Raw genomic sequence first — 17325 nt, 5'->3', positions numbered from 1 at the left:
TGGAAAGTGAACCTCCTGCTGAATACTTTCTCTATTTCTTAATTATGGAAATTTATAGTATACGGTAGACTCCCCTTATGACATTATGACAAACCTAGTTAAACCGAACTTTCAGATATGAGGAACATTTTGTTGACCGTTTGGTTGGTTTCTTGCCGACTCAATGCAAAAAATTATCCGCTTAAACACAAACTGCACATTGGGTTAAGCTGAACTTCTGTGGCCGCAATTGATGCCGGCTATACTTAGCTCCACAAGAGGACAAGAGTGGTAGACTTGGTGGAAGCAATTCTTCCGGCTACACAAGAAACAAATAGTGTTCCCTTGGACATAAACAGCTATGGTAATGTTGATGCTGAAACAGAAACCTGCAGGGCTGATCCTGTAGGAACAATAATTTCAGGAGGTCCTCGAGGTGCCTCTACAGGCTTATGATTATGATGAGCACACTGCACAGGTCTTACAAAAACCAGGGGCGTGCACTCATGATACAGCTAATAGTACCTTCGATATTTTGGTGCGTTGTTTTGACGTGTAAGCACTGAATAATTTTTGAACAAGCTTGGGAAATTTCAACATTTCTGACATCACCAGGTTTCTACAGTACCAGCAAGCAACAATTATTCAAGACCTAAAGTAAGAGAGCATAAAGCAATACGTTATGTCACACAAATTCAAGAATTTTTTTTTTTATGTTTCTGTTTGGTTTTAATGCTTTTTCATTTATTGTTGTGTCGCACATATTTGGGTGCCCCATAAATAGCAGATAAGTACCCGTCTTGGGTGCTCAGTGGCTATGGTGTTGGGCTGTTGAGCACGAGGTCGCAGAGTGAGTGAGTGAAAACTTTTGAGTCTTTCAAGAGTTTCGCGGTTACGAGGTCTCCGTCGTCTTCATCTTCTTGGCGCTGGCGACTTGAGACTCCTCTTGAGCAAGGGTGGGCCCCTATTCCAAGGCTCCACTGAGTCGTGCTGCATCGCTCGCGTGCTGCACTAGGGCCCTTTGGGCCGTGAGCTCGCTGCTGGTGAGCCGACTCTCCCATTGCTCCGCACTCGGGTGTTCGTGTTTGTGGAATGCTTTGTTGCGTTCGCACTCCCAGGTGATGTGGTAGAGTGTAGGTTTGGCACCGCACCAAGGGCAGGTGGCCCTGTATTGTGTCGGAAACATCTTATTGAGCACGTGTAAGTTGGGGAAGGAGTTTGTTTGTAGTCTGCGCCAGCTGGTCGCTTCCTCCTTTGTGAGGCCTTTGTGTGGTGGCGGATATCTAAATCTAGTTCCTCTATGTAAGTTCAGGGTCTCTGCGTATCCCCCCTCGCAAGCCTGTAGGTGGGTCTCCGGGGCATCCGACCGCCCAGCTCGGAACGCTTCGCCTCGAGCTAGGCTGTCTGCCCTTTTGTTCCCCCCTATGCCTACGTGACCCGGGATCCAGATTAGTTTGTGCCTGGGCTTTTCCTTCTCGATTCTCGACGAGGTCGCAGAATCAAATCCTGGCCATGGCGGCCGCATTTCGATAGGGGCGAAATGCGAAAACACCCATGTACTTAGATTTAGGCGCACGTTAAAGAACCCCAGGTGGTCAAAATTTCAGGAGTCCTCCACTACGGCGTGCCTCATAATCAGAAAATGATTTTGGCACGTAAAACCCCATAACTTAAATAGCAGATAAGTAACTTTTTCCTCACCACTAGAAACATGTTCATTTTTAGTGCTTTTATGTTTTAACTTATTACTCTGAACATATACTGTAATACATTAAATTATATGTTGATCATTGGTGTTTTGAAATAAAGTAAAGCATAAATAATTCCTAGAACAGTTTTTGAAAATTCATGTGTGAAACTTCAAAGCAGTAGTCCAAGAGGTCTCATTGCAAGTAATAATTTGCTATTCTTCATATAAGTATTAAGGTAAGAAAAGTCTGAAATGTACGAAATATGCGTCTTGCTTATAGATCCCAACTTCTGTAAGGTAGACCACAAAAAAAAAATGCATATTTGCTGGCACGAATATTAGGCGATGTGAAGACAGATAAGCACCTGTGGTTCAGGGAGCTTCTTTTTACTCTTTGCAGCGAACACCTGGTTCCTTTTTTGCTGCATTATTTCGGCTCTTGAGTGGATGGTTGTCAGGTTGGGGAGCATGCACAAGTCTCCTTGTACTTTATCATTGTGTTCGTTCAGCTTTTCTGTGCAAGCAAACTGGTCTAGTCGTATGCCTTGAACTGGCGCTGGAGTCTTCATGTGCTTTGTACAGTAATGTACAGTCTTACAAAGCATTGTACAGTAAGTAAGTGCATTTGCACAGGCAGTGTTCAAGAAAGTAAGAGATTAGAGTGCTAGTCAACCTTCTGCCAAAGGCCAGCCTAAAATCGACTGCATGCATTTATGTGCGTGGAAACTCCACATGATGAGAAGAACTGCTTGCAATAAGTTGTACATATGCTGCCAAAATGCTGATGGATAAAAGCAACCCAGGGTGAAAAAAAGTAAAGTTGCACTTGATATTACTCAAACACGGTCATCAAAAGAAGGCGCATTCCTCAGCATCTACTGATAACTTGAGACATTCGTAAAACAGCCTAGACATCGGATCAGAGTATTAGACAGCCCAACAGAAGTTTGCATCACCTTACTGCTGCTCTCACTTAATAATTTTGTTGCCGAGTCGACCAAAAAGCAAATTTCGCATTCTTTGATGGGAAAATGCTAGGAGCACTGGAGGCTATAGTTTCGACAATACCTCTGATTCTGTCGAACTTTGTTTTTTCATACTTTCCAATGTGCCTAAACGTGTCAAATCTCACCAATAGTTATAGTGCAGTCATCATTTCATACAGTGCATGACATTGCTCATGGAAAAATTTCAATAGCAATGTTTAACAACCTGCTAAAAAACGGTTGATCAAATGTATCGGTTTTTTGGGAAGGCCAGGCAAGGAAAGAGTTAGAGCGAACAGATTCTCGTGATCCATTAGATTCCATCTTAACAGTAGTCTGCTGTATGAGAGTTGGATATCTGAAGAAGGCAGCATCGATTAGGGAGCAAACATGAGTTTTTTTCCATCACCCCCACATTTCTCCTGGAGTTCCTTTGATTGATTGATTGATTGATTGATTGATTGATTGATTGATTGATATGATATTTTATTCTCTAGCTGAACTTAAGGTGCAGAACCTGGCACGACTTGTAATGCGTAGTTCAGCTAACTGGTGGTGTACTTGAGTAACGTAATGGGTACCAATGAAGAGATTAAACTATGGTTCTTTCTTCTTTGTTCTTGCTTTTTGTCCACTGCTTCACTGAAGTGCTGAATGCTTTTTGATCAGAGATATATAATGAAGGCAGACATGACTCATTGCATGAAAGGCACGCCCGCCAGAGATGAGGTGCTTGGCGTCTATGGCTGTGAAGGCTGAAGATGGCTTGAAGTTGTAAAAAGAATGCAGCTTTATAAACAGAAGTTTACATACAAAGACACATTTACAGAGATAATGTTTGAAACTGGCTAACACTGGGAACTTGTCCAACATGGCAGAGCTGAAGATTCATAGCATCTGACCGACCAGAACCCCACTCAGTGCATGGTTGCAGTCTTAGAGGCGTAGGCGTCCGATTCTACAAGTGACAAATAATTAATAGCAACCGCACTGTAAGGTGATTGGTGTAGTCCAGGCCTTTCGGGACGTGCTGCAAAGGGGTCATGCCCATCAACATTAAAGGTCCATCCTTTCCGCGCTGTATGACCCCCACGTACCTATGTCAACTAGATGGCCAAAATGACGCCAGTTACAGGTTTTTTGGAAGTCGTTCGGCATTGCTTAAAAGCATGCAGGTGCACAGATTGGGAAACAACGCTGGACAACCCACTGTCATCGGGAGCACTGTGCACTGCTTTTTGTGTTCGGAGACAAATTAATTCATTGTATCACATCCGGCTCCAACACGTCGGCGAAGACAGAAACCCTCGAAAGGTCAGGCAGTAACTACATCACCGCGCGCGCCCGTCCCACCAGTCCCGACAAAGCAACCACACGGTAGTCGCCATGATTTGGGCATTATCCCTGAATAGCACGGGTAACCCACGTGTGCATGCCGTCTACTCCCCGTTTCTTCTGAAATGCCTTCGAAACAGTAAGCCTCCCACTCATTCGGGTCTTCCTCGGTCCACACACGCGTTTAACACAGGCAAACTTATTGCATGGGTGCCACTTTATATGGAAGCGCCTCTGACCATCTCTGACACAAGTCCCCTTATAGGGGCGGCTGCTGGTGTCATCTTCACGACTTTCCCCATGTTGGGCAGATGTAGCTGGCACACGACAGAAGTAGTTGCAGTTGTGGCAATGGCATTTGTCCTGCAGTAAACCTAATTATGTTGATAATATGGATGTGGGAAGAGAAAGTGCTGAAATTTGCTGCTTTGTCTCCGTGGAATGATTCTGCTCTAATGTGCAATTTGGCATTTGGAATGTCGAATCAGACCTTTAAGGTGCTCCATTTGCAAGACATTGAGAAGCAATGCGCCTGCACCATATTTATACGTGTCCATTCACACCTCCAGAATACTAAAGATTGGAAATTCATAAGTTCAGATTTTGCTTCCTTTTAGTATGGCCGTTAAGTCACTTTACTCGTTCGGAATGCCACTTCGGTATGATATTCGGTATGGATGTTTTAGGTTAGAGCATCGCACGCTCCCGAATAAAAAAAAAAGTTAATGTCAGACTGAAAGAAACATCGGTCGAACTATAAACGCTCTTGTTCTCGCCAACGGGACGCAACGTGTGTGCGCGTTCACTCTACGTTGGACTATATTTAGGCCTTATCGGCTGGATCGGCGCGCCCATGACGAGCCCTTTCACGGGCGAGTTCTCTTGGCAATAATTAATTTTCACGCTCTTATTTTATATGGTTGTCAGTACGCAAAGTATTTAGCCCCGTGGTTCCCCTGATCAGTCTCACCTGTTGCATTGCGAGGGTCTCAACTCTGGCAGCCTTAGTGCTCGCTTAATCTTTGCACCTGCTGTAAATATCTCAAAGATAAGGTGGGCCGCGTATCCATAACCTTGAGACATCCTATGGATGCGCACGAGGTCGCGGGATCGAATTCCGGCCACGGCGGCCGCATTTCGATGTGGGTGAAATGCGAAAGCACCTGTGGGGTTAGATTTAGGTGCACGTTAAACAACCCCAGGTGGTCCAAATTGTTTCGGAGTTTCCCACTACAGCGTGCCTCGTAATCGGATCGTAATCAACATACCTCGTAATCAGGTTTTGGCACCTAAAACCCCATAATCCAATCCTACGTATGTGCGCATAGCCAGCGCTGCCACTACCGTGGTACTTTCATTCACTTTCATTCTGATGACTCCTGTTTGTCTATTAACACTTTCAATTATTCTCTGCTTGGTAGCCAACTTTCTTGACCTCTACCTCCATTCTCTGTCCACGCTTTTCAGGCGCAGATACTTGTGCACTTTAGCCACATATTTATTTTGATCCATGTTCCTGGGTCTTCAAAACTACTATTGCTCTGTGCTTCCCTCACTCCTAAAGAGGCCCAACTCATGTCACCCTGCACTGCCTTATTGTGGTTTTACCACGGGCTCCCAAAGCCTACCGGCTCGCCGGTCTTTGGTTAACTTCCAACCCCGATAAGATATCCGGTGTTGATTGCTACCAACACAGCAGCGCTGGTAGCAACCCCTTACAGTATTTTGATGAACTATAATATAACAGAAAAGTTCTAAGTTGCTTGACTGTTCTGGTCAAAAGAAAAGAGTCACTAGCCGTGAATTATGTTGCAGCCAATGCTTTTATGCCAGCAGCTAACTGGCACATGATCCTTAGTTGTAGAAAAGTATTGAAGGATCCTGGTTGTAGTTCTGTGCGCTCTGTTTGAACTCATTGTCACAAGATGGCGCCACCAGCGCTGCTGCTAAGGTCTACGACAACCACAGGTGTAAAACATCAGTAGCATAAAGCCCCTTAAACTTCGTAAAGTAGCGACACTTTCCTCCTACTCCTTCACTTGTTTCTCCTCTCTTTAACGCTCCCTCCTCTACCGTTACGCCGCCTACACTGCTCGAGCGTAGCAACGGCACCAACATGCGCTCCTCACCACTCCGTAGACTCTTCTTGAGCAAAACGTGATGCTATTAGGCCAATAGCGACGCGGCGTCGGCCAGAGCGCGCGAGGAGGAGGCGATATTCTTCAAAGCGTGCCGCTAGTTTACAAAGTTTAAGGGGCTTTACTGTAGCAGCGCTGGTCACGCCATCTTGTGACGCTGAGTGCAACCCCCGTGGTGGTGCGCAAATCAACTACTACAATCACGTAGGAATGAAAGAAACTGGGATGGAGCCTGACATCACAGAGCCAGCTTCTGCAAGCTAAATCTCTGCGACGCTGCCCCCTCTGCTTGACCTTTCTGCCATGCCACCAAAAGTCGGCCCAACACAGGACCCTGTGCTTGGCGGACTCGGCCAGTTTCCGGTTTGGTTTGGTTTCCGGTGTGTTTTAATCGGTGCGCATTTGTCCGGGTGGGGATAGGGGTGGGGGGGGTTGTTGCCGCCCGCTCTCTGAACATTTTCTTCCTAGATGATTGCGCAACGTATTGGCCCATTTTGTGAAGCGGTTTGCTCTAGAGAAACGAGATGGCGTTTACGGCGGCGCGCTGCACGTATATAGCCTCAGCGAAAGCGCACGAATACGTAACGCTGCTTCTGTGCCATCAGCTGTAGGAAATGCAACTGGATTTTTGCTAACGCACCGGTTCTTTGCGTCGAACGTTCTTCCCTTGAGGATAAAAAAAATTCACTTATCTGCCAGCGTTGTATCTCTAGCCTACATGGAAAGGACTTCTACCCCGGAATGTCTGCATGAGTGAGTAGCGCTCGTTATACGGTGACAAAGGGAGTAGCGCCGCTTCTTGGCATATAGTAAGTTTCCCGCACATTAATTACTCACTTTCACTCCAACTCGCACACAAACTTACGCCCACTCTATCGCCAACGTACCAAGAATAAGAACTGGCGCGCACGTGAATCAGTATGCCGAAGCATGGGTGATGGCGACTACACCGACAGCATATTAATGTTCGAAGCTGATTGTTTTGTAACGGTCCACCGGGTAAGCGAGTGAATAGCGATAATGTGTACTTACTACAGCCTGTTACAAAGTACAGACCATATCTACGTTACAAGTCTTATGCACAGCAAGAACAAAGCTATCGGAACTGAGCACGCCCACGACCGATCAGGCAGAAAATAAGATATTGACCGCCCGGGGAACTTTACTAATGCTAAGAGATTTATCAGCAACGGACGCAGGCGAATGGGTAGCAGTCACAAGCGTTCCACCAAGGACAGCAACCACGAGCTCATACCGGTGACGATGGTGCTGAGGCGCAGGCTACTCTTCTTCGTTACAATCGCTCTCCTCAGAAAAAGGCGCCATCCTGGCAGCTTAAGGCGAGGAGACTACTATTGGGTCGTAGTACTGCTTGATGCGAGAGACGTGGACAAGTTCGTGGCCTCGATGGTGTGAGGGGTTCTACGATGTAATTGATGGAGGACGTTTGCTCCAGGGCGGAGTAGGGTCCAAGGTATTTTGCGACAAGTTTTGCGGAGAGACCGGGTGTGGCAGCGGGTACCCGAAGCCATACGAGAGTGCCACGAGAAAAAGTTGGTGCAGAACGGTCGGCAAGTTGACTGGATTGCTGTTGCTACTGTTCCTCGATGGAAAAAGAGTGTGCAAGCTGGCGGCATTCCTCGGCATGTCGAGCAGCTTCAGATAGCGGAGTACTTTCGGACGCATCAGGTGTATATGAAAGAATGGTACCGAATGTATTAGGAGGTTCTCGTCTGTATAGGAGAAAGTAAGGGGAAAATCCAGTAGTTACTTGGGCCGCAGTATTGCACGCATATGTTTCGAAAGGGTGAACTTGGTCCCAGTTTGAATGATCAGAGGCGACGTACGTACATCGAGAGCATATCGCCAAGAGCACGGTTGAAGTGCTGGGTCATGCCGTTAGTTTACGGATGGTACGCTGTACTGGTGCGGTGGACGCTTCAGCATTCATCGAGTAGTGCCTTCAAAGCATTGTGAAGAAAGGCGCGGCCTCTATCGCTCAGAAGTTCGCGAGGGGCACCATGGTGAAGAACGAAATGTAACAGAAACTATGCAACGTTGCGGGCGGTGGCAGTCGGCAGAGCGGCTGTTTCAGCATAGCGGGTCAAGTGATGTACTGCAACAATAATCCAGCGGTTGTCTGCTGGAGTGGAGGGTATATAGAGGTCAATATATGTCAATACCAACACGATCAAAGGGTCGACTAGGGCAGGGAAGGGGCTGTGACGGGTAGACTTGGCCGGGAGGTAATTTTCGGCGTTGGCACTGAGCACAAGAGCGTATGAACTTTTGGATTAGGTTATACATGCCGCGCCAATAAAATCGGATGCGTAGTCGAGCATAGGTCTTGAAGAGGCCGGCATGCGCGCACTGAGGGTCTACGTGGAAAGCGTCGCAGATAAGGTCATGGAGATGGCGGGATATCACAAGGAGCCACTTGCGACCGTCAGAAAGGTAATTACGACGATAAAGAAGGCCGTCGCGAATGCAGGAGTGGGCAGCCTGGCGGCGAAGAGCGAGAGATGGTGAACAGGTGGATGGATCAAAAAGGATGATGAAAAGAGCACTGATCCAGGGATCCTTGTGCTGCTCCGACGGCATCTTGTGCGTGATGGTCAGTGACGACATCGAAAGGGTGACCATACAAATAAGGACGTAATTTTCCAAGGGCCCAAATAATGGCTAAGCACTCTTTCTCTGTAACAGAGTAATTAGCCTCGTCCTTTGTTAGAGTTCGGCTCGCATAGGCAACGAGATATTCATCAAACCCCACTTTTCGTTGTGCGAGTACGGCGCCGAGTCCGACGCCGCTGGCATCCGTGTGGACCTCTGTAGGGGCTGCAGGATCGAGTGGCGGAGGATAGGTGGCGAGGTTAGCAGGTGGCGTAATTTCGTGAAGGCGTCAGCGCAGGTGGGTGACCAAGCGGAAAGTTTTTCGTCGCCACTTATAAGGTCTGTCAGGGGTGCATTATGGAAGTGAAATTTCGAATGAAACGTCGGAAATAGGAGCATAAAGCAAGGAAGCTTTGAAGCTCCTTTAACTTCTTTGGTTGTGGAAAGTTGGTCACAGCGTGGAGCTTGGCTGGATCCGGAAGGATGCCGTCTCGTGATACAACATGGGCAAGAATAGTGAGCTCTCGGGCGCCGAAACTACATTTCTTTAACTTGAGTTGAAGTCCCGCGACAGTAAGACAGTTCAGAACGTGCTCGGGGCGGCTGAGATGTGTTTGGAAATCAGCGGAAAAGACAACTACGTCATCCAGGTAGCATAGACATGTGTTCCATTTGAGGCCGCGTAAACTACTATTATCCATCATTCTCTCAAAAGTGGTTGGAGCGTTACACAGGCCGAAAGGCATTATGGTGAATTCGTATAATCTGTAAGGTGTTACAAATGCTGTTTTAGATCGATCACATGGTGCCAAAGGGACTTGCCAGTATCCGGAACGTAAATCCAGTGAAGAAAAGAACTCTGTTCCCTGCAAGCAGTCGAGAGCGGTAACGGGTAAACGTCCTTGCGCGTTATCTTGTTCAGACGTCGGTAATCGACGCAGAATCGAACAGAGCCATCCTTTTTCTTAACGAGAACGACCGGTGATGCCCAGGGACTGTTTGAAGGCTGCACAACGCCACACTTGACCATGACAGCAACCTGGTGGTCAATGACACGGCGTTCAGAGGCGGATACTCGGTAAGGGCGTTGCCGTAGAGGTTCATGACTGCCGGTATCTATATGGTGAAAAACGTTCGATGTGCGGCCCAAAGCAGAAGCATGGCTATCGAAAGAAGCGCAGAACTGCAGGAGAGCGACAAGCTGACTTCGTTCTGAAGATGACGTTTCATCGTCGATGGAGTGGTGGAAAGCGTCAAGGAGTGACTGATCAACCGCAGGGTCACAAGTAAGTGCGTTAAGGTCCGTAGAAGTAGAAACGGCAGGAGCGTCAAAGATGCGAAAGGTGTCTACCGGATGACCGAGGCCTAGTCATTCACCATGAAATAAAGGTAAAGGGCAAGCCGTGGGATTGTCGACGACCATTTTCGTGACGCCACTGCGAAGCGTAAGGAGAGCAAAGGGCAGCGGAGAACATCTGCGGCAAATGAACACCTCAGAGGGCGTCAAGAGAACAGTGCCATCAGAAATAGCGGCGTATTTCACAGGCACAAGGAGGAAAGAGCATGGAGGAGCGGCATTGTCTTCGGACACAAACAATTTGGCACCAGGAGGGCGGTTTCCGGTAGTCTCAAGTTCGGGAAGTGCAGAAGGTTCGAATTCGGCGTGACAGCAGTCAATAACGGCGTTATTATTTGCAAGGAAGTCCCAGCCTAATATAATGTGGGAACACGAGGGCAGCACGACGCATTCGACGGTACACAGTAGTCCTTGAATGAAGACGCGAGCAGTGCAGGAAGCGAGGGGCGTAATATTTTGAGCGTTCGCGGTTCAAAGGGAGAAGTCGGAGAAAGGTGTCAAAACCTTTCGTAGTGTGCGGCAGAGTTCGGCGGAAATTACGGACACGGCGGCTCCTGCACCCACAAGTCCCAGTATGGCGATTCCTTCGACAGACACTTCAATTACGTTGGCTGGTAAGGGACGAAGACTTGGGCATTGCGACGTGGGCGCAGTTCGTGCCTCGGGAACTGCGGCCATCAGCTTTCCGGCTCGGTGGACACGGGACGGTGCCGCGTCGGAGAAAGCGAGCGACGACGTAGAGATGGTGAGCGGCGGGTAGACGCGGTTGGGCGGTCAGGGGAAAAGGAAGAGGTAGGAAGGCTGGAAGGCGAAGAGTAAAATTGAGCGGGGAAAGGTGGCGCTCGCCGGATGTTTCAATGAGGAAGCATGCAACGACGACAATGGCGCGCCACGTGACCAGCACCATCACAAGCAAAACATTGGACGGTCATCGAAGGTGCGCCACTAATGGGGGTAAGGCCCGAGCCATGGTTGAGGAGTCGGAAAATGCTGTCGGTCGGGCAGCGGCATAGATGGCGGCAAAAATGCCGGCGGTCGGTGCATAGAAGGCGGCAAAAGCGTTTGTGGACGAGATCGGGAAACTGATTCAGCGTAAGTGAGAGGTGCAGTGACGGGTGTCTGCTCAGCGGCTCTAGGAACGGCTTGAGAGTCTTGCTCTTGAATGATGTCGCGGATCGTAGGAGGCAAAGTTGGTGGTGGTTCCGGGACAGAATACATCAAAGATAGCTGGCTGGTGTTACGGTTGGCGTTTGGCACCACGTGCAGAAAAGACGTTCTCTCACCCGACCTTCTTCGTCAAAATGAGGCGTGACTTCTCCTGCCACGGTTGGCGTCCCGCACCACGTGCAGAAAGGACGTTCTCTCACCCGAGCTTCTTCGTCGAAATGAGGCGTGACTTCTCCTGCCACGGTTGGCGTACCGCTCCTCGTGCAGAAAGGACTTTCTCTCACCCTACCTTCGTCGAAATGAAGCGTGACTTCCTAATTCGCCATCACCATTTCGAGTGTCTGGCGGAAGCCCCGCAGTGTTTACATGTCTCTTTTGTGTGTGTGTGTGTGTGTGCGACTTTAGAGGGACCCTTTCCTCGAACGGTCAAACTCTACAGGAGAACTTCCACGAACCAACAACGCGCAAAAGAGACGGACAAGCGTCTACAATTTCAGGAGGCGGGACGCCCTCCTCCTTGCAGCAGGCTCGGTATAACCAGAGGAGGAGAGGCCCTCTTTCTGTGCCGGTTACGTGACGTCGACGGAAGCAAGATCCCTCCCACGATTGTAGAGAGCCTATTTAAGGGGCTCCGAAATGTTCATTCTCTTCTCATCATTCACCAACCTTTGAATAAACCGTGCAAGTTTCGCACTAAGAAATCGTCTCGCCCTTGCTTGGTCGCCATGGCCTACCGGATGCCTGCAGCCCGCCGACAACGCCACGCTACCCAATAGTAACGTCGGTCGAGCTTCGATAGGCAGGCATCGCTACAACTCGGCAGCAGTACGATACGCTACCCTGGAGTACGCAACACGGACGACCTCTGCGCGAGCGAACTCCTGAATTTTTATGAATAGAGCAGCATAGTTGTCGTCGACTCCAAGCCTTGACAGAGAGTCGGCGGACGTAGTGGGACGCCGGATGTGAAGCCGTTGCCTGCGCAACTCGTAACTCTGACAAAATTCTATCACTTCAACGAAAGTGTGATGACTCTTCGATAAAACATTTGAAACGCGTCGTCCTCAATACCCTTCATTATATGTTTGATCTTCTCCTCTGACATCGACGCTTCACCCGTTTGCAAAGATCAACAATGTCCTCAATGTAGCTCGTGAAGTTCTCTCCAACCTCTTGGGATCGTGTGCGCAAACGCTGTTCTGCACGAAGCTTTCGTACTGCTGGCCGACCGAAAACTTGGGTAAAGCTGGTCTTGAAGACCAACCACAATGTGAGGTCGGCTTCATGGTTTAGAAACCATAGTTTCGCAACGTCCGTAAGATATAATGCGACGTTTCTCAATTTCGTAACATCGTCCCACTGGTTATGGGCACTGTTAAGAACGGCCTGCTGAGGTGCAAGCTTTGCCAGCCAGGTGCGAGGGCGGCGTCGACGTTTCCTGGAAAGCCACCGCCATCCTCTAGCCAAACGGCGTCACTAAGTCTACTGTGTGCGGAGGACAATACGCCGCGTCCTCGACTCTTCGCCGCGGGATTGCCGAGATGAGTTCGACGAACCAGGCTTTGTGACTGAACACGCCACCGCCGACCCGGTCTGCCGTAAGCAAGGGAGTTCCCGAGGGAACGTATTTGGAGGCCCCGTCCCACGCACCGTTCCTGACGTAAGCCCCGAGTTCTGCGAAGACCGCCTGACCTCGGTGGAGTCCGTGAAACCGGTTCGGAAGTGTGTGTGTGTAAGCCCTGCCCCAAAAAGGCGGCTCGTCTACGATGCCTGGTCGAACGTTTCCCTCACCTAGGGATCGAGGGAGCACCGAGTGTTTATAAACCGCTGTTGTGCGGCTGCTCAGTGTACTTTCTCTCGTAGTCATGCTAGGCTGATGAACTGCAACGTCCTTATGTAGATACGGTAAATAAACCCATATTCCTCGTCCTCGATGAGAAGCAGTCCTTCCCTTCAACAACGTCCTCAGCGTGGTTAAGTTGGACGACGGCATGGGCCAGCTACCATCTAATTCATGCCCGACTCCAATCTTGACAACGGGTTACGAGTGGTGGGATTGACCTCCCAAACATTACAGCACTCACTCGCTCATAAGAGGAGATCCAATCTTCAACGTCGTTGTCATCTGTGCCGGAAAAGATAGGGGCATCTCGCTGACGCAAGGCACCGGCACAAACCAGGGTGGGCGGTGCCGTTGGAGGAGGTGGAGGAGTGCATGCGTCGTAGGGCATGATTGGGGGTTATTAGATTTGGCAGACGTAGCTGTAGAGATGAACTTGGGACGACAGGACTAGGCGAGCAGGCTTTAATTGCAGGATTTACATTTAAAACAGGACATACATTGGCAGTCTAGCGCGACTCCCATATGGAGCCCGCAAGACTAACATACAGCAAACAGTTTACGAGCACACAGCTGACTACTACATTTCGAGCATGACAGAGCACTCAGCTCCCGACAACGAGCACGCTCTAGCAGCCGGCAAACGCTGCTTATAAGCTCTCCGCTTGACGTCATAGTTCGACGTCATCGTTCGACGTCACTCTTCGAGGTCCCCGTGGACGGAGACCCAGTGGACGGAAATGTTCGTGTTGCACGCACACACAGGTGAAAAGGCCGGACAGTTCTCGGTACCGCCCAGCTTTCAGTGCCGACGTCAGAGGGCTTCGTAGAACTCTGCTTTGTCCCGGATGGCTCGGCCAAGTACCAATTTCCTGAGTTGATCGCGCGCCACGTGGCTGCCGGCCCTTCGCAGTTCTCCGAAGGGCGCCCCGTCTGGTGGGCTTGGAACACGTGCAGCGGGCTGAAAGCTGGCACGTTGCCACCCCGTACGGCCATTCTTAACAGCTCCTCCATGGCCCGGAAAATCTCGCCTGGCCAGTGCTGGCAACCGCTGGGCAGGAAGAGAATGGCTGGCGAGCAAGACGATGGCTTTGCTCTCTGCAACCCCTGCGTACTTGGAATGCCTTCAACCATCTTACAACAACTGGCACAGAAGAGCCGACCCGGCAACACAATACCGCTCAGCGTTCAAACGCCCGGAATCAGCTGCTAACCCACCAGGCCTCCTATCACAATTCCGATGCAAGTCACTCAACTGGGAATCCCAAATTTTGGCCCAAAATTTCGTGCCGCCAAAGCGAGCGTTCACGTTCCCTTTTCATTTCGACCAAACCTGACTGTCGTGCTGCACAAGAGTAAAGGTTTACGCAGAATTAAACCGAAGGCTCTCAAACACCAATACACAAACATAACATAAGCAGCCTAACTTCACGAACAGCCTGTTCTTACTCTATCGCAGTGGCGTACTTATCTCACGTACTGTTGCCGCTGAACAGTCTGGCCAACTCCACAGGTACGCAATCACAATCGCGCTAGCTTTGTGGTCCCTATTCCGAACACGTGCTGGCATCCAACAATGTTTTCATCACGCTGACTCACATTTGTTCCTTTAGTCCACACAGGACACGTTCCTTAAACAAGCAACCAAATTTGCGTAACTTACGCATCACAGATGAACCTTCGAACAAATGTGTCTTCTAATAACTAGCTCTACGCACGCGTACTAGAGAAGTCAGGATACGGCTGCCCTCAACACACACGAGCAACCCAGACATAAATCTGCTTCTTTCCGTCCACACAGGACACGCGCTAATGGACTTAAGAGCTCTTCTCAGTGCAAATCGTGCACTTACTGAAAATCTACGCGCTTAACCTTAGAAAATTCAAAAAACACTTAAAAAAAGAGAAGGTTAAATAACACACGCGCGTTACGATAGGCCTCTCAACGATAACCTTGACCTTCAGGTTACTCACACACACAAAAAGCAAGCCTATATACTTATTAATGAACACCTCGCGAAACTACATGTTTACTTAAAACGCGTCTTTCAAATCTCGAGCTTCTTAAACAAAACATAAACAGAGCTCATGCCTTACATATTGAAAGAAACTTAAATCGCGAAAATTATCCGAGTGCTCAAAAATAAAACAAAACAACATGCTTTACTTCCACGGAAGCTCCCTTGGCCTCCCGTTCCAAGCATTTACAACTGACTCATACTTTTGAGCCGTACTCGAGGTGGTCGCGGTCCGAAAGCTACTCTGGCTACGGGGGAAGAACAAAAGGGCTGACTCACTATCAGCTCCCCCAAGACGTTAGAGTCCCCTGCCAATTTGCGTCCTCGCGCCTCGCTTTCAGCATGTCCTCGATTGACCGCGTCGCTACTCCCCACCTGGTCTCGTCTTGCCACCTTGCGCTTCTTTGTACTACACGCTGAGCTTCGAAGAGAACGACGGAACGACGAGGAATTTAACTGCCCCGTGCCCTTTGTCCGCGTCCGTGCAGAACATGCTTCTCGGTCCCCTTTTGACCGGTGGCTCGAACGTGTTTGATGCGTCAACATCGTCCGTGACGACCGCACCTTTTTCCTCGCGCCTTGCCTTTTCGCGCCTGTCGCCGTCTTTGGCTTCGCTACATTAGCCACCGCATTCCAGTCCTTTCGGCGCTTCTTTCTGCGGCGCTTTCTCCTCGAACTCTCTTTCATGCCGTCATCTCGCGCCTCGTGCTGGCCGTTACACATCTCGTCGGCCCGGATCGGTCTCTTACCCGCACAGTCTGAGTGATTTACATTAAAATCTACTCTCACTTTGCCTCGACTGGCGGACAGCTCAACCGACTCTGGCACAATGCAGCAGGCTTTACTCGAGTTATGCAACTCGCACTCTTGCGAACTGCCCTCTACTGCATTGCCCAGCTCACGCTGTGCATCTGCCCACAGCCCGTCGGTATCGATCGCTGTCTCACGCGCACAGTCCGAATGATTAACAACTAAATCAACCCTATCTAGGGTATCTAGACTGGCGGAGAGCCGCACCGATCCCTGAACAATGCAGTTGTTCTCTCGTAAACTACGGAGCTCGCCATCCCGAGAACTACTCTCAACTACATCGTCCAGTTCGCACTTCACTTCTGCACGCACATATGGCTCTACATGGGTGCTCGCGTCTGCCGGGTCAGCAGTACTCTTTTCTTCGCTAGCAACCTCGCTAACATTACAAGCGACGCACACGCGCGGTAACTGTGCCAATTTGTTCGCAGCTGGCCTAGCTGTCTCTACAGTCATCTGTTGGCACAGCACCTCGTCGCTCTCCTTGCGGCCTTTAACGGCCTCTGTTGCCACTAAGGCATCGTTAGCAGCTAGCCTTTCCCCTTCACTTATGAATCTGCAGCCAATCTCACAGGCACTACTCTTCTCGTCGGCTTTTGGCGAAAATCCGCTCGATGCTGCCTCATTCTTTCGCTCTGTACTACCTACAGAATTCTCAGACAGCCGTTGTCTCTGTGCCATTAACTGATCACAATACTGTATCTCTTTGATCAGTGCTGCCTTCTCTCTCTCATACTTTTGCTCACGCTCACGCTTACGTTCCTGATACTCACGTTGGCGTTCATTCTCACGTTCGTGACGCTCACAGCTAAGAGCAAGTTCTTGAAGCTCACGCTTCCGTTCATTCTCGCGTTCTTCACGCTTACGCTCACTCTCACGTTCACGACGCTCACGCACACGTTCACGACGCTCACGCTCCCGTGGCTCCTGTATCACCTCCCAAGCAAGCTCAATGCTTTTGTCATCATTGCCACTATCTTCAATCGCCTTTATGATAGCTGGCGTTTTCATCCGTTCGTCCGCCTCAACTCCCAAATCGTCGCACACCAACAACAAGTCTAACCTCGTCAACCTTCTAAGATCCATGGCAGCTGCCCCGACTGGTGGTTAGAACTGTTTTCCTTAATTTGTGCAAATACACAGTGCATCAATGTACTGCCTCGTTACTTCTGTTAGGCCTTCTTCCTGTGTAATACTTTTCAGTTTCTGCCTTGCTTTTTCCTGTTCTTGCTTAAGGTCTTCCAGTTCTTGCCTAATTGCTTCCTGTTCCCGCTTTTTGCTTAGAATTCGTTTGCCCATTTGTTCTATGAATTTCAAATCATTCTCACTTTCGAGAATTGTCTTACGAATTTCTGTTTCCGTCAAGTCCTCCTCTATGTCCACCTCGATCTC

This window comes from Dermacentor andersoni, chromosome 2 (assembly GCF_023375885.2).
Source record: "Dermacentor andersoni chromosome 2, qqDerAnde1_hic_scaffold, whole genome shotgun sequence".
Lineage (NCBI taxonomy): Eukaryota > Metazoa > Arthropoda > Arachnida > Ixodida > Ixodidae > Dermacentor > Dermacentor andersoni.
This window is presented reverse-complemented; position numbering follows the sequence as displayed.